This window comes from Aulonocara sp. 'chitande type north' Nkhata Bay, linkage group LG20, assembly GCF_057382095.1.
Source record: "Aulonocara sp. 'chitande type north' Nkhata Bay isolate Kocher_YH1m ecotype deep benthic linkage group LG20, A_spYH_male_GT1.1, whole genome shotgun sequence".
NCBI lineage: Eukaryota > Metazoa > Chordata > Actinopteri > Cichliformes > Cichlidae > Aulonocara > Aulonocara sp. 'chitande type north' Nkhata Bay.
Window position 1 is genome coordinate 18747695 of NC_141363.1, and position 18761 is coordinate 18766455.

The window sequence follows — 18761 nt, forward strand, 5'->3', positions numbered from 1 at the left end:
GTGCTCAGCTGGACCTGAATGAAGGAACACGAGTGAAGCTGCTCCTCATCTGCAGCTCCAAAGAGGATGAATGAGCTCTGTCAGCTGGTTTTATGACGGCGTCTGTCATCAGTCGGCCATGCTGAGGCCGGCGGCGTGATGGCAGAGCTGTCGGCTGTCTGAGCACGCACAGCACTTCCTTTTCCACATTTAAGCATCCATTATTCAGGGTGCAGGTACAGAGTGAGCGCTGCTGTGAGGCTCTGACAAACGCACGTCGTCACATCTCTGCGCTCTGCACGTGTCTGCAGGTCTTCATACAGGTCTGTTGACGACTCCTGCAGATGCAACTGTGAGTGCATGCTCGGGTCAGGACTAAGCACAGGAAGCCTTTGAGCTGTGAGGAAACGGGAGGAAGGACGCATGTTGAAGTCCACAGCTGCCTCCGACTCCACAGGCTCTGCCCTGTTCTGGCTTCATGTGACACAGCGCAGATCTTTTTTTGTTGTTGTTTTTGCAGACACGCTGTGTCTTTGTCCCGCCTTCTGCCAGAGGTTTCTGGCAGTAAACTAAAGAGGTTGCGTTGCGCAGGACCAGTGTCACTAACAGTCACATGGCTTCGAGTCCCAGCTTGCGTGCTTTCCTGGAAATGGCTACCTTCGTGATGACATCACAGATGTGGTGAAGGACGCAGGCCCGATTGGTCAGAGGGCGGCGTGCAGTCGGTTTCTGTCAAGTTTATAATCGTATGATGCTACAAACACGGTGAGGTCTGAAACCGTCACAAACTCGCGTACGGTTTGGTCGACCTTCCATGTGTTCAGTGAGATGATGTAAATCATTCGGAGCCTTCACTCCACTGTTGCTGTTTCATGGTTGGCAGTTATGCTGAAGCGCTCGCCGTGTAGCCGACTTCACCTGCGTCTCCTTTAGTGGCAGGTGAGTCCTCGGGTTGTCATCGTCGTAGTTTTAATTTCCTGAGTGGCTCTTAAAAGACTGCCATTAAGTCTGCATGCTCTCTGGATAAAAGCAGCAATGAAACAGGTAAATGACTTCTTAAATTTGTTGTTGCGTAACACGCTGACTCGAGGACACATTAAAAGGTTAAAGCACATCCTCTCAGCCTGTGATTTGTGGCTAATTTGCAGCTGAATTACCTTCTGCAGCCTCTGCAGAGGGAAGCACGTGTGCTCCGTGCCTGCCTTTGACATGTTAAACAGGGTGAGCAGATTCAGGTCTGCTGACGGATGAATTTAGAACCTGCAGGCGAAAGATGTTGAAAGCATGTTGAGCTGTTCGTGCTGCTGCTGTAATGCTGATATCGTCGCGTGAACTCGATTTTAAAATAAATTCTGCAGTTTTCAGTTCGTTCCTTTATGTTTTTCTGAGGAGAAGTGTGAAGGGAGCAGATGGTTTAACCCTGATGGATCATTAACCCACTGATTTTCTGTCCGAGCCGTGTGTGTTGGATTGTGGTCTGTGAGAATCTCATCACCGAAGCTTTTCCACCTTCTGTGGACTGATGTCGTGATGTGTTTGATGCCTGCCTCCGACACAGATGCTTTCAGGTCTTTTAGACTTTGTGTGTGTGCAAAGGGTAAATGCTTCTTCAAGGAGAAATTCTCTTTACGAAGAGCGTTTTATCTTGCACAGAAACACTTTGTGCATTTTCCCGTCCTTCAGCCTGCTCGAGTCGCTCTGTCGTCCTCCACTGTGGTACTGATAATGAGCAGAGACAGCCTGTTCTCATCTTGTCAAAGCAGAATGAGCTTTGGCGGTGCAGCTTTCAGGGCTGCTGCTGCCAATGGTGATGCAAAGCAAAAGTACACATCTCCAACCCTGATGTGAACATCGTTGTTTTAAACCCTAGAGAGGACAGCCTGTGTATACCAGACGGGCATTAAACTGATGAGGTCAAATATCCGGCCCTCGAGCGGTGGAACTTACGGCTGAACGTGAAAAAAACCAGCCCTGATCAGACAGAACAGACGTTTGACAGATGGAGTCTGAGCTCATCGCGCTCATGGGAAACAACCAAGTCTGAATGGAAATGAACCAAAATCACCGTTTGCACCTCTGCAGGCAGAAAATCTACACAACACCTCAGAGCAGCCAGTGTTTGCGATACTGTGTGCATCAGGAATATTTAGCAGGTTTGCTCATCTGCAACAGAAACAGAAGTCAGACCGTCTGAAGAAGTCTGATTACTCTTTTTTCTCTGTGTAAGTAAACACGTCATATTCCCTGTGAGTTAACAACGTTAGCTTAGTGACGACATCATCACGATCAGAGATAAGGACCTCTTCTCACACTCAGCTGGGACGTGTGTGTGTCTGAGAGTCTGCTGGCATTTCCTCTGGTCTGCGCCTTGCAGGTTCAGCTCGGGATCATTTTCCTTTCACCTCCTCTTGTTCGGTTAGTAAAGCGTTACGTTCTCTCTTATCCACCAGTCTGAGACCTGTACGTCGAGCATCTGTTTGGCCTTTCTGGTGATGCCGCATTTGTGGGGGCGTGGTTAACAAAACACCCTAGCTTTCTTCTGAACATGGTGCCCATTGCAGCTTGCACATTTTGTGGCAGTGAGAGAGATGAATTTCATTTGAAAAAAGACGATGGTAATGAACAGTGATTCAGGGTTCGTCCAACTTTGTTGCTCAGGCGTCGGCGCTGGAAGAACGTCCCACTTTTACCAGAACGTGCTGAATGTGAAGTCTCCATATTATTGTTAAAAAGTACAATTTTCACCACATTATACAAAAACACAACTGTGATAAATACTCAGTGAGACTAACTGTGGTCACATGAACTGTTATAACAGTGGACTGTCGGCTTGTAGAGATGTGTCCACGGTATAAATGTGCACTAAGAGCTGCAGTTTGACGCCTGATGGCAGACAGAAGACACTGCTTCAGCATGCTGCACATGCTGCTGTTTTGAAGTTCACTTAACGCTAGCAATGTGTTTTAGTTTGCACGTGCTTTGTCTCTAGCGGCCACCGCATATATTTATATATAAACATATATAAATAAAACCAATTTTTTTTTTTACATTAGTAATTCCTTTTGTGCATAATTTTATATTGTTGTTGATAATAAATTAATTAAAGCAACAAAACAACCTGAAGAGCCGGTTGGGAGCCGAAAGAGCCGGTTCTCTAAAAAGAGCCAGAATTCCCATCACCACTGTGGAGTTCACGGGTGAGTGGACATTTTTAAAAATGGCAGGACCTCTGGAGTCACGCCACACTCACCTCTAGTGATGGGATTTCCGGCTCTTTTTAGAGAACTGGCTCTTTCGGCTCAGCTCACTAAAAAGACCCAACCAGCTCTTCAGGTTGTTTTGTTGCTCTAATTAATTTATTATTAACAATAATAAAAGGGGAAAAAGTGCGAGAGAGAGGGCGAGAGAAAGAAAACAAACCATGGCTCCCAATAAGGAGCCGGCTCGCGTCGTTCACTTCAAAGACCCGGCTCTAAGAGCCGTTTCGTTCGCGACCGAGACATCACTACTCACCTCGCTTCTGAGCTCAGACGCAGGTTTCACAGGTAAACTCGTGTGAAGAAGTTTCCATATTAAAATCTGTAATATTGCAGGATTTGCGAGGAGCCCGTCTCCTCCTCATTTCCTGCACGCGATACAGCTGCTGGCCTCAGCAGGTTGTGGCCTTCAGCTGTGGAGTTACTGAGCCGTCTTCATTCACCCCTGTGCTGTGAGCACAGCTGTGGGCAGGGCAGAAGGAATGAGAGTGACAGGAAGGAGTTTCCTCTGACGGGTGTCCTGGCTCAGGCAGGAGCTCCTCCACCCTGAGAGGACACGTGTGTTCTTCTGGACAGGCCAACAGGAGCAGATCCAGAGGTCTGTGGAGAGGCCGTGTACGACCTGGGATCGCTGAATCCATCGGGAACATTGTGAGGATGGATAAAATGTTTGTGCTGCTACAAGCAGAGAGTGTTGAGAGGCATTAAAGGCATCTGTTTTATGTCACTGTGATGCACGCTGGCTGCTTGGTCTAATACTATTAGTGTTTTGCACAGAGAGCAGCTGTGTAGAAATGAGTGGGAGAGGTCCTAAAGTCTCAAAAGGAGCAGTGTAATCCTCAGAGTACAAGGAAAAGCCTTCCTCTGCTGTGGGACATGCTTCAGTAATCCCTCTCTCTCCATCCAGCAGGGTGGAGATAATTGTAGATGCTTTGCATGGCTTTCTTTGAGAACATGGCTGGTGATGCTGTGACCCGAGAAGAGGGATGATAATACTGCGAACCTCTGCAGCAGCTGCCAGCAGTGAATTAGGCTGTGATTGTCGCTGAGAGAGGCTTTCCTTCAACAGCTCTTTCCTCTGAAGATACACAGGCATATAAAAAAGCTTCGAGTGAGTCAGGGCGCAGATAAATGTGTCTTTATGAGCTGTGCTATTAAAGCAGAGACTGCACAGTGCTGTTTATGCAGCAGCTTCTCGGAGGCAGCGTTACCTCCTGTAAACTCCTCTGAACGTGAGCACTTTGTTCCTGTGAGCGTGGATCAGCCTCAGGCTTGCTTCAGCACACGGCACAATGTGTGAGAGCGGCACCACCGGGTGACACCACCAAGTCAGAACCAGGTGACACCACCGGGTGGGTAACACCACCGAGTGACACCACCGGGTGACACCACCAAGTCAGCACCAGGTGACACCACCGGGTGGGTAACACCACCGCGTGACACCACCGAGTGACACCACCAAGTCAGCACCAGGTGACACCACCGGGTGGGTAACACCACCGCGTGACACCACCGAGTGACACCACCAAGTCAGAACCAGGTGACACCACCGGGTGACACCACCAAGTCAGAACCAGGTGACACCACCGGGTGGGTAACACCACCGCGTGACACCACCGAGTGACACCACCAAGTCAGAACCAGGTGACACCACCGGGTGGGTAACACCACCACGTGACACCACCGGGTGACACCACCAAGTCAGAACCAGGTGACACCACCGGGTGGGTAACACCACCGAGTGACACCACCGGGTGACACCACCAAGTCAGCACCAGGTGACACCACCGGGTGGGTAACACCACCGCGTGACACCACCGAGTGACACCACCAAGTCAGCACCAGGTGACACCACCGGGTGGGTAACACCACCGCGTGACACCACCGAGTGACACCACCAAGTCAGAACCAGGTGACACCACCGGGTGACACCACCAAGTCAGAACCAGGTGACACCACCGGGTGGGTAACACCACCGCGTGACACCACCGAGTGACACCACCAAGTCAGAACCAGGTGACACCACCGGGTGGGTAACACCACCACGTGACACCACCGGGTGACACCACCAAGTCAGCACCAGGTGACACCACCGGGTGGGTAACACCACCGCGTGACACCACCGAGTGACACCACCAAGTCAGAACCAGGTGACACCACCGGGTGACACCACCAAGTCAGAACCAGGTGACACCACCGGGTGGGTAACACCACCACGTGACACCACCGGGTGACACCACCAAGTCAGCACCAGGTGACACCACCGGGTGGGTAACACCACCGCGTGACACCACCGAGTGACACCACCAAGTCAGAACCAGGTGACACCACCGGGTGACACCACCAAGTCAGAACCAGGTGACACCACCGGGTGGGTAACACCACCACGTGACACCACCGAGTGACACCACCAAGTCAGAACCAGGTGACACCACCGGGTGACACCACCAAGTCAGCACCAGGTGACACCACCGGGTGGGTAACACCACCGCGTGACACCACCGAGTGACACCACCAAGTCAGAACCAGGTGACACCACCGGGTGACACCACCAAGTCAGAACCAGGTGACACCACCGGTGGGTGACACCACCAGGCCAGCACTTGGGGTGACGGGGAGGCTGTACTGTTGACAGGTCTCCTTTCTTTAGAAGCAGGTGGATGTTAACTACACCCTCCTCCAGTCCATAACCCTGAGTTTGTCAATAGAAGATAAATGTAAGAGTGCTGCTTTCTTTCCTTACTTTTATCCAAAGGAAACAGAAGTGGAGCATGCCATGTGAGTATTGGAAGAATGATTTGTGATCATATGTAATCACATCCATGACTGATAACTGGAACACCTGCTGGTGGAGTCTGAGCAGCTGAGAACAGAGAGAAAAACTCACAAAACATTTAGAATCAAAGTTTCTTCAAGAGCGTTTCAGTCTCTGTGGTTTCCTCACACACACACACACAGTGGTAGTGTGAATAATTCAGTGATTATTAATATTTGAAGCCAAACGGCTCAGTGGATTAAAGAATCATCAGAGGAAGCAGAGAGAGAAATGAAGTCTGAGAGAACCACAGAGACGAGGACAGCCTTCGAAGAACAAGCACCATCAAACCGTTCATTGTTTCCGTTTACCTTTACTTGTTCAAACATCAAATCACTTTGAATCGTCCTGTCATACATTAAGAGCTGCTGCTTCACTGGCCACTCACCATCAGCAGAGCTCGGGCCATCAGCTGCTCAGCCTTCAGTCAGAAAGCTTTGATGGTGGACGTTAACCAAAGACTAGCATCAATGCCCAGGCTCTTCCAGCAGTCACTAGGCCCAGGATCCTCCTGCTCCACCAGGCCCAGGATCCTCCAGCAGCCACTGGGCCCAGGCTCCTCTAGCAAGGCACCAACAAGTAAATCAACAGTGACTTCAACGGGCCATCACAAGGAAATACTAATCTCACCATTTTCAAAATGCCACCTAAAAAAGCTAACCCAGGAGTTGAAGAGGAGTTGGAGGAGATTAGGAAATCGCTTAATTTCATGTCTGATGAACTGAGCAAAGTGGCTAAACAACAAGGTATGCTACATGACCTAATGGATGAAATAAAACAACTAAAAAACCTCATAAAGGACAAGGACAAGAAAATAGACGACTTGGAACGGCGAATCGAGGACCTTGAACAATACACAAGAATGGATGATTTAGTCATAAGTGGTCTGGAGACGCAACACCGAACCTACGCCAGAGTAACAGCTGGCGGAGGTAAAGACGGTGAAGATGCCCCGGTAGAGGAGCTGCAAACGCTTGAACAGCAAGTGATAAAATTCCTTCAAACGAAGAATGTAAGCAGAGCCATCATATTGCAGCATGCCACACGCTCCCCAGAAAAGACAGTAAAACAAAGCCAGCAATTATTCTTCGGTTTGTGAGTCGCAAAACAAAGATTGAGTTACTGAAACAGGGTAAGAAGCTAAAAGGGACTGGTGTGTATTTAAATGAACATTTAACGAAAAAGACTGCTGAAATTGCAAGACAGGCACGCAGCCTGAGAAAACAAAATAAGATACAAGCGACATGGACGAGGAACTGCAAAGTAATGATAAGACTAAATGGCAATCCCGAAGAAGCGAAAGTTGTGATGATAAGAGAACTCAAAGACTTAGAGCAATATAAATAATCAGGAATCTGCTATGGAATCTATTGGAAAAGTGACGATTGGATAATGAACAATGGGTATGGAAAGTGTTTCTGGCCTTATGGCTCAAAAACAATGGAAACAACAACAACAAAAACACATAAATGACAAGTTTGGACACAGATTATAGGTTTCCATTCGGAGATATTGAAGAGGAAGACTTTGATTATGAAAAGGACTGTCAAGGTGGTTATTTTGCCACACACACTGAGAAAACGAACTTCAAAACGTTTAACTATGCAGAGCACAACATGCATGACCCTGAAAGTAACATTGACCCAGATACCCACTTCTACAATAACACCAATAATACTTGTGAGTACTATACAGATGACCAATTCAATGTGAATATTAAAATGGCAAATGCATTGTCGGTCATACATTTCAATAGTAGAAGCCTGTATAAAAATTTTTCTAAAATTACAGAATGTTTAAGTAAGTTAAAAAAGTTTAATATAATTGCAATATCAGAAACATGGCTCGATAATGAGAAAGTTAGTGAAATGGGACTGGAAGGATACGAATTATTTACAATGAACAGGGTGAATAAAAAAGGAGGTGGTGTTGCTTTATATGTAGATAAAGTTTTGAAATGTAGTCTGATTGAATGTATGTCAAGCACCATAGATAACGTATTGGAATGTGTCACTATTGAAATCCATGTTGAAAAAGCTAACAATATAATTATAAGTTGCATCTATAGGACACCAGGTTCATGCCTTGAGATATTCAATGAAAAACTTGCTGCTATGTTTAGCAACCTAAATGATAAAAAAGTGCAAATAATTTGTGGTGATTTTAATATAGATTTGCTGAACCCAAATGGACATCAGAAAACAACAGATTTCATAAATACAATGTATAGTAACTCCCTTTCCCCTGTAATTATAAAACCAAGTAGAATAACAATTGATACAGCTACATTGATAGATAATATATTCACAAATAAAATTGACCATGAAATAGTAGGTGGACTTCTTATAACTGATATAAGCGATCATCTTCCTGTTTTTGCAATTTTTCAAAATTATTTTGGGATTAAAACTAAACAAAAGAATCAAATATTTGATATGATACGACATAGAGCAACAAGAGCCATTGCTGCCCTCCAGGTGGACTTAAAGGAACACAATTGGAATGAGGTTTTTGCAAATGAAGATTCAAATAGTGCATATGATGCATTCTTATCAACTGTAATTTCACTATATGAAAAACATTGTCCTTTAATGAAGATCACTAGAAAGCATCACAGATCAAATAAGCCATGGATCACAAAGGGGATAGAAGATGCATGTAAAAAGAAAAATAATCTATATAAGAGATTCATAAAACAGAGGACAAAAGATGCTGAAATAAAGTACAAGTTATATAAAAATAGATTAGTAAATATTATAAGAACAAGTAAGAAAGAATATTACCACAAATTATTGGAGCAAAGTAGAAGTAACACACAAGAAACATGGAGGATATTAAACAGTATAATCAAAAAGGGCTCAAAAAATAAGAATTATCCAGATTATTTTAAAAAAGATAAAGATATTGTGCTTGATAAAACTAAAGACATTGCAAATGAATTTAATGATTTCTTTGTAAATGTTGGCTTTAATTTAGCAAAAGAAATTCCAGAGTCAAGAAATAATAACGACCTAAATAAACATATTACTCAGAATGTGTCCTCCATGTTTATTGGTGCTGTAACTCATAGAGAAATAATTAACATTGTGAAGACATTTAAAAATAAAAAGTCCACTGACTGTTTTGGTATTGACATGATATTAGTTAAAAGTATTATCAGAATCAGAATCAGAATCAGAATGGGGTTTATTGCCAAATGTTGAGCAGGTTTACAACATTAGGAAATTGCTGCGGTGCTTCAGTGCAAACATGCTGTCATAAATAGCACTTAAATAGACATGGAAAAATAAAAGTAGGGATAAGAATTAAAAGTGCTACGTGGAAAGATATGTGCATGAGATATACATGAGATATATACATGAGAATAAGAATTAAGAGTGCTACGTTGAAAGATATATACATGAGTGCAGGTGGTGATCAGTGCCAAACATGGAATGATGCAGTGACACAGCGTAGGGTCATGTGTTAGTGGCGGGGACAGTCATATGGTTATTGTTCATGTGTCCAACAGCAGAGGGGAAGAAACTGTTCTTATGGCAAGAGGTTCTGGTGCGAATGGACCGGAGCCTCCTGCCTGAGGGGAGCAGGTCAAACAGACTGTGTCCAGGGTGAGAAGGGTCAGCTGAGATCCGAGCTGCACGCCGCAATGTCCTGGAGGTGTACAGGTCCTGCAGAGATGGGAGTCTGCAGCCAATCACCTTCTCAGCAGAGCGCACAACACGCTGCAGTCTCTGTTTGTCCCTGATAGTGGCTCCAGCGTACCACACGGTGATGGAGGTGAGGATGGACTCGATGATTGCAGTGTAGAACTGCATCATCGTCCGTGTTGGCAGGTTGAATTTCTTCAGCTGCCTCAGGAAGTACATCCTCTGCTGGGCTTTCTTGATGACGGAGGTGATGGTGGGCTCCCACTTCAGGTCCTGGGTGATGGTGGTACCCAGGAAGCGGAATGAGTCCACAGAGGTGATGGGGGTGTCAGTCAGGATGATGGGGGGGAGTGGGGCTGTGTGCTTCCTGAAGTCCACAATAATCTCCACTGTCTTCTGGGCATTCAGCACCAGGTTGTTGTGGCTGCACCAGGACACCAGACGTTCAACCTCCCTCCTGTAGGCAGACTCATCCCCATCAGAGATGAGCCCAATAACGGTGGTGTCATCTGCAAACTTGATTAGCTTGACAGACTGGTGGGTGGAGGTGCAGCAGTTGGTGTACAGGGAGAAGAGCAGAGGAGAAAGAACACAGCCCTGAGGGAAGCCGGTGCTGATGGTCCGGGAGTCCGAGACATTCTTCCCCAGCCTCACATGCTGCTTCCTGTCCGTCAGGAAGTCAGTGATCCACCGGCAGATGGGATCAGGCACATTCATCTGGGAAAGCTTGTCTCGGAGATGGTCTGGAAGGATGGTGTTGAAGGCAGAGCTGAAGTCCACAAACAGGATCCTGGCGTAGGTTCCTGGGGAGTCCAGATGCTGCAGGATGAAGTGTAGGGCCATGTTGATGGCGTCGTCTACAGACCTGTTGGCTCTATATGCAAACTGCAGGGGGTCCAGGAGGGGGGCCGTGAGGGTCCTGAGATGGGAGAGAACTAGGCGCTCAAAAGACTTCATGACCACAGATGTCAGAGCCACGGGTCTGTAGTCATTTAGTCCAGTGATCCTAGGTTTCTTGGGGACAGGGATTATGGTAGAGGACTTGAAGCAGGCAGGCACATGACATGCCTGCAGTGAGGAGTTGAAAATGCCAGAAAACACTGGGGCCAGCTCGTTTGCACAGTGTCTGAGGGTGGCAGGAGACACACCGTCTGGGCCGGGAGCTTTCCGAGCATTCAGGTTCTTAAACTGCTTCCTCACATCTGCTTCATGAATATGAAGAGTTGTGGTGGGAGGAGGTGGTGTGAAATCCTCTTTTGTGTGGGGTGAGGAGGGGGGTGTTGTAGGTGAAGTGTTTGAAGGTGGTGATGGCTCTATGGAGGGGGGAGAGGTGGGGGAATTAGTGTCCAAAGTGTCTCTATTGTTGGGGCCGTTGGAGGTGTGAAGGCTGCCTGATGGCTCGTCAAAACGGCAGTAGAAGTCGCACTATATATTATAGAATATATAGTGCAACCTTTCGCATACATTTGTAATCTGTCCTTTCAAACTGGTGTGTTTCCCTCACAAATGAAAATAGCAAAAGTTATTCCAATCCATAAAAACGGAGAGAGATGTCAGTTTACCAATTATAGGCCAATATCACTACTCCCACAGTTCTCAAAATTTTTAGAAAAGTTATTTGTTAATAGACTTGATAAATATATTGAGAAGCATAATCTCCTAAGTGATAACCAATATGGCTTTAGAGTGAAAAGGTCCACTTCAATGGCAGTGATGGAACTTGTTGAAGGGATATCTAATGCAATAGATAATAAGGAATATACTGTTGGTGTTTTTATAGACTTAAAAAAGGCGTTTGATACAATTGATCATTCTATATTAATGAATAAACTAGAGAGATATGGCATAAGAGGGATAGCATACAAGTGGATGAAAAGTTACCTGGATGAAAGATATCAATATGTCGAATTCAATAATGTAAAATCTAAGCAGTTGAAGGTAACTTGTGGTGTTCCTCAGGGCTCTGTGCTGGGCCCTAAATTATTTATATTATATATAAATGACATATGTAGTGTTTCCAAACTGTTAAAATGTGTATTGTTTGCTGATGATACCACTCTGTACTGCTCAGGTAAAAACTTAGAACAGCTTCTGACTACAGCGGAAAAGGAGTTAAATATATTAAAAAACTGGTTTGATGTAAATAAGTTATCATTAAATATAAAGAAAACAAAATTGATTATTTTTGGCACTAGACAAATGAAAAATGTATCTAAAATCAGGGTTAATGGAATTGAAATTGAAAGAGTGTACGAAAATAAATTTCTTGGCGTGATAATTGATGATAAGCTGAGTTGGAAGTCTCATATAAACCACGTGAAAACAAAAATGTCAAAAACCATTGCTATCCTCTATAAAACAAAGCATGTCCTGAACAAAAAATCATTATACACACTTTATTGTTCTCTGTTGCTTCCATATATGACTTACTGTCTGGAGATATGGGGTAATGCATATAAAACGAACACTCTTCATATTTTCAAGTTACAAAAAAAAGCTATAAGAATTATAAACCAATCAAACTATATAGAACCAACTAACATTGTGTTTATTAATCTGAATACCCTGAAATTTTATGATTTAGTTGAATATAAAATGGCACAGATAATGTATAAAGCACAAAATAACTTGCTTTGCCCCAGTACTCAGAAGCTGTTCAAAGTCAGAGAGAGTCAATATGACTTAAGGGGAACAGATTTCTTTAAAAAAAACAAGATAAGGACAAATATAAAGCAGAGATGTGTTTCTGTTAGAGGAGTTAACCTGTGAAATAGTTATGACAGTGATTTAAAAAGGTGTAGTTCATTTTCCTTGTTTAAAAACATGTTTAAAAATAGAGTATTAGAAAAATATATAAATCAAGAATGAAAAGAGCAAAAAGGAGAAAAAAAAACAACCTCTTGATTCTTTTGCTTTGATGTAGTTACTTATCTAAGGTGGAAAGTTTTTTTTTTCTTTTTTCTTTTTTTTTTTTTTGTTTGTTTGTTTGTTTGGTTTTTGCTTTGTTTTATTATTTTCTTCAAGCCCTGTGTACAGGAGCTGCATACAAAAAGAATATTTTGTGAAAAGGGTTGGCGTAATAAGCAAATGCTTCAGCCAATACCTTTTGATTAGCCTTGTCTCATGCTTTCTTTCTTTATGGTAGATTTTTGTTCTGTTTTCACTGTTTGTTTGTTTTTTGTTTTTTTTCACTGTTTTCACTGAGATTTGAATTTGAATGTTAATCAATAAAATCAATAAATCAATGTCCTCCTGCCCAGAAGCAAGTTTCAGAAACAGGAAGCAAACATGATGAAGGTCCGACTATCATTAGGTCCAAGTGTTGTTGCTGACTGTCACTGGGTCAGAGTGTTGTTGAGTCTAAGGTCTAGACGGTGCCTTTACGTGATGAAATTAGGGCTGCATTTGATTTGGATAAAAACCCACAGTGATGTGGAGGGAGGCAAAGAGAAACTGGCTTCTTATTTCCACTCTAACTGTGTTTGTCTTACACACTCAACCAAAGAACAAATACACAATTCAACAAAAATTCAGTTAAAAATCAAAATGTATCTTCGGGCGAACATAAAAAAACCCTCTGATTTAAAGTTATGTTTTTCACATCTCAAATAAATAAATAAATAATCCAGTAAGTATCTACATCACTATGGAAACAAACAAGAAAAGAAGGTCAAAAATTCCCTCCAAACAAAATGTATAAATTTTAAACGCACAAATCAGTCCGTGCATGATTACATCGCCCCGCCCATCAAAAAGTCACCTGTGTGAATATATCGCCTGTCGTCGGTTGGAAAGTGTTTACTATCAGCCAACCTTAGAGGCGGAGCCACAGAGTTTGCTTTTTTTCACGGCACAGTTTGCTGACTCCTGCTAGCTTTACCGCAGTGAAGGTTTAATGTTGGTCACAGGAACTTGAGCTAAGCGTCATGGGGATGCTCCGCCTCTTTGCCTCCATGCTAACGCGCCGGTGTGCGTGGGCGTAATCGTTTCATGCGTGCACTGCTCCTGAAAACATTTCTCTGCAGGTCAGTCTGTGAAACGCTCACGTTTCCATGGTGACAGTAGCGCTACAGAGCCGCGTGTTAAACGAAGCAAAGAATTTGTGTTTTCTAATTGAATTATTGGAATTGCTCGATGACTCACTGCAGCCCTTCGTGTCTGCGTGCACTCGTGACTCATGATGGGAGTGGAGGTGAAGCAGACTGGGGTTGAGTACCATCAACCCTCAGCTGGCCGAGGCTTTGAATCGGAGCTTCGGGCAAAGCCTCGTCCTCCAGCTGAACCACCGCAGGGACATCTACAGGAAGAGCGTCTCGCACCACGACAGGTCGGGCTCCATCTTCTGTGTGCAGATCCGATCATCGTCGTCATTTATTCGCCGCGCAGCAGCACATTTCATTATCTGCTGCGAGTGTGTCTGCTGAAAGGTTCACAGGTCTAATTGCATTTATTAATTATAAGATAATGGGCTCATGCAAATAAAGGAGAAAGGTGAAGAGGAAATATGAAGGTGAGCAGCGAGAGAGAACCGAGCAATCAAAGAGAGGAAACCAACAAAAACACAGAGGTTTGAATTATTCCAGCTGCTCTAATTTGACTCGACGTGAATTATTAATAGAGCAGAAGGCAGGATGCTCGTCACACTTCCATCAGCTTTATGGCTGTGTGATGTTTTCTGTCTCCGATGGCACCGCAGAAGAAGTCTCCTTTATTATTAGTACAACAATGAGCAGCCAAAGCAACAGGAGCGAGGAGGCGGGTCCCTCCGCCTGGCGGTCTTCAGCACAATGAAGAACAGACTGGGGCAGTCTAAAGAACACCTGAAAACCAAAGCTGATCACTGATTATCGTCCAGTCACAAGTCAGCCAACAGCACGTACTAACCACGTGGTTTAACCGCGGTGGTTAGTACTGTTGGTCGTCCTCCATCTTGGCTTTCTGGGTGGAGTTTATGTTCTCTTCAGGTACACCAGGCTCCTCCCACTGTCCAAACACATGCACTTAATGGGGTTAGCTTAACTGAGTCCCATTGAGACTCAGTGTGTCATGTACCAGAGAGACTTGTTCCACACAAACAGACAACAATAAAATGTACACAGTCGTATCAAAGACAAGTTTTTCACAAAAACATTTGTACGTCGTTGGAAGTCTGTGAAATCGAGGAGCTTCAGGTGCTTCTGTAACGTCTTCCATGAAGACGGAGCAGAGAAGGACAACGCCTTCTTCCTGAGCTCTGCACGAACCGATGGAACGACGAACGTGATGATGTCTTGAGAGTGCACTCTGTCACCAAACTGTGTGACATGTACTCTGATAAATCAGAGGGCAGTCAACCAGAAATAGGCTTTCGTGTAAATGATGTCACCGCGATCCAGGAAAGGTCAAAAAGTGGCAGCAACAAGTCTTTTGTTGAAGTGAAAGAGAAACATGATGAACTTCAGCCTCAGTTTAATAGCTGGTGACTTAAAGGAAAGACTGTCATCAATCACAGCACCGAGGCCACAGTTTCATTCAGTGACATTTAAAAAACATAGAGGTGAATGGTTTTCTGTGTCTGCTGCTGGTGACCTGTCCAGGTGTACCCCCCACCCTCTGGATAAGGCCATGTCTTCCGTCCACACTGAGACGGCGTTTTCGGTCAAGGAAAGCAGATACTTTTGAAATGGAAACGATAACACATTTTATCATGTGATGCAGTCATGTGACCAATTAAACTAAGATGGCATTACACAGCAGTTGTTTTGTTTGACTGCCCTATTAAAGATTAATAGGGCAGTCTGTACGTGCTGCAGACAGCTCTTTGTCAAATTCTTTAATTCTCACTCGCTTTTGCAACTTTGTACTTTTGTGTTACTCGCAGCAACGACTCCACCTCATCGTTAGTCCATTTAACAAACTCGGTGCTTTTCCTCAATTTTCTTCCGCGACGTTTCAACGAGCCGGAAAGTAAATAAGCGGCAGACAGAAATGAGGCAGGCCGAATCTTCTTGCGTTGTACGCATGCGCAGGACTGCAACGTTTTCGACCGTTTCATTGTGGATGAACAAGTGTTTGGAAATGATTAAAAACAATAGTGTGGAGCGTTTTTAGATGAAAACGCTGTTTTCAAATGTATTCGGATTAGTGTAGCCTAAGAGAAGCTTTGAATGTTTATAAGGAAGCGTTCAGGTGTGATCCCACCCTGAGTTGGCACTTTCTCATCCATCTTCTGCCTCAGTGGTCTAAGCAGACACCTCTCTTTCCTCTCGCTCATTAACCTGAGATACCTGAACTCGCCCACTCCTCCTGACCCCTTTTTCATGAACTGTGATGGAGCCGTCACCATGATTGGAGGTGTTAGTTCTCATCTGTGGTGCTTCACTCTCGGCTGAATGCTGATCTGGATCACTGGATAAACCATTGCAGACATATCGTCTGCAGAAAGCTGAGAGAGCCTCTGCCTGTGCTCGTAGCTGTCGTAGAGAAAGAAGGTGGGTCACCAGCACAGAAGATACACAAACTCACATTATAAATGTTCAAAATGTATTAAACGGTTGAAGGTCAGTACCAAAGACCTCCCTCTGCCCAGTAGTCGAGACAAAGAAAAGCTGCCGGTTAAAAAAAAGTGGCACAAACAGGACGTGACCAGTTAAAGAGTTGGGGAGAAGTTTAAACAACACAGATGTGTAATCATCGATAAAGCACGAATGAGGTAATTTCCTAACAGAAGTGTCAGATCGTTTATTTAAATGCATTTCTCTAGTTTGCATCCAAACTCCACCTCCAGTCAGGAGGTGGAGTTTGGGGTGGTGGATGGGCGTGCAGCAGGAATCCAACCCGCCCTGAGCGACCTCCGCGGTCGGAGCTGTGAGAGGCGGCGTGCTGGATTAGCTTGGCTCCGAGGAGCACAGAAGTGGTGAGGAGACAATTAGAGTGAGAGCTGAGGAATTAGCTGAGAGGAGGCGTGAGGCAGTAAAGCCTCTGTGATGGACAGAGGTGTGGACTCGAGTCACATGACTTGGACTCGAGTCAGACTCGAGTCATTAATTTTATGACTTTAGACTTGACTTGAAAAAATGTTGTAAGACTTGTGACTTGACTTGGACTTTTACACCAATGACTTGGGACTTGAATTGGACTTGAACCGGTTTACTTGAAAAGACTTGATATTTTACCCCAAATATAAAATTTAACATGCATATTATATAGAGATTGAAAATGTGACGTCATTCACGGGTAGAACCGCAAAGGATTCTGGGAACTCGTGGCAAGAGGTACTAGCGCACGCAGGCTTTCAATTAAAATCAGTCACACAGCGATAAAAAGAAACACAAAAATGTCAAGAAGCTGTTGTATTATTAACTGCAATAGCCGGTCGCATGACAGCCACGGGAAGCCGACGGGTAAAGAGATCGGTTGTTATCGGATTACGTCGTTGAAGAGAAATTGTTCGAGCCATGTTTCCGAAGTAACAAAGACGCGACGGATGGCCTGGATTGCAGCCATTCAAAGATAAAATATAACGTCCCAGAACACTCCAGCTCACAGGTTAGTCTGCTCCAAGCATTTACACGAAGGTCAGTCTGCTGTTGTAGTTAATACGTCATTTTCATAACATAATTGGTGATATAGGTTACAAGCAAGTCTGGCGCTGAACAGAAATGGTCGCGCTATGCTCCTTTGTTTATTGTGCATAAATAGTGAATTGTCCTGACACAATATTGCGTTTCGCTTCTGTTATTATGGTACATTGACAAAAACATATACTTTTATTCACAGGATAAAACAGGTTTTTTGTATCACTAATTGCCCAGTACGATTACAGCATACAGTATTATTGTCACTGCTACATTTCTGTGATGCTACCAGAAATTATTTCCACTGCTAATTAATTACCGTTGATCTCAAAGGTCCTATTAATAAACGGTTAAGGAATGTGTATTCATGACGACAATTTGTGAGACTGGTAAACTTATGATACGTACGATGGTCTTTCGTTCTACACGGTGCATTTCAAAGTCCTGCACCCATCCGTCGGTAAACTGTACCTGGGCTTGTTGCAGTGACCTGAAGTTACTAAACTTCATGAGTGTATGCACTCACTCCAAGAACCGTATGATTATAAATATGCTAAGATGAGATAGCTGACTTCATCTAACTAGCAAATGTTGTCCAGGCTACGTTGGTGATACAGTTTTTTTTAATGTGTATGATATTTTTGTCATGCGATTTCAAAGCCGGTCCTACAACCGCATCCAAGAATAACATGCAGCTTATCTCAGAACTGTCGGTGAAAATTATTCTTGGAGCTAGGTTTAATTGAGCTGCATTTTAAAGAGGTGCAATTTCACAATTTGTGTATATTTTCTAAGTTCACTATTTTGTCATGTGTTGAGAAAAACACAGATTAAAAAATTACATGGTCTAATATTTACATTTAGCATAACTGCAACATTATTTTTTCGTTTTTTTTTTTTAAAGACTCGAAAGGACTTGAAATTCAAAGTTTCAGACTTGTGACTTTACTCGGACTTTTACACCAGTGACTTGAGACTCGACTCTGACTTGCCTGACATTACTTGAGACTTGACTTGAGACTTGAGGATAAAGACTTGAGACTTACTTGAGACTTGCAAAACAATGACTTCGTCCCACCTCTGGTGATGGATGCTTAAATATTTCATGCTTGTTTTGGAGATTCCTTAAGTGCAGACGCACAGAGAACGCTAACAGGATCAAGTGTTCGTTTCAGGATTATGAGGGATACACACAGCAGCAGTGTCTGTGTGAGCGCTTCATTTATCACACAGAAGCTTCAGCTGGACCTCAGAGAGGCAGGAGAAGGGCGCCGTCATGGCGAGGAGGCTGCTGCACATTTGCTGCTGCACAGGCTTCACGTAAAGCAGGGTCACGCTTTTGGACTGAAGACAGGTTCGTGGAAATGTCACAGCTTTTCACCGTTTTTCGGTATCATATAGACAAATTAGATGTGAGAGATTAGCAGTCATGGATGATAGCGACTGAGGTCGCAGGGTTCGTGTTCACCCTCTTCAGGTCTTTATTTGACCTGACTGTGTGTCGCTG

General features: G+C 44.2%; 2 protein-coding genes across 2 annotated transcripts in view; one reads left to right on the forward strand and one right to left on the reverse strand.

The window, feature by feature from the left end:
- The window catches only part of oprl1 (opiate receptor-like 1), a 77058-nt gene that overhangs the window by 35080 nt on the left and 23217 nt on the right, over positions 1 to 18761 (forward strand). The window lies entirely within an intron of this gene.
- Positions 17708 to 18761, reverse strand: part of LOC147305434 (uncharacterized) — a 479902-nt gene continuing 478848 nt past the window's right edge. Inside the window, exon 5 of the transcript XR_015126616.1 lies at positions 17708 to 18332. The gene's annotated coding sequence lies outside the window, so the exon portion shown is untranslated. The remainder of the gene's footprint in view (positions 18333 to 18761) is intronic.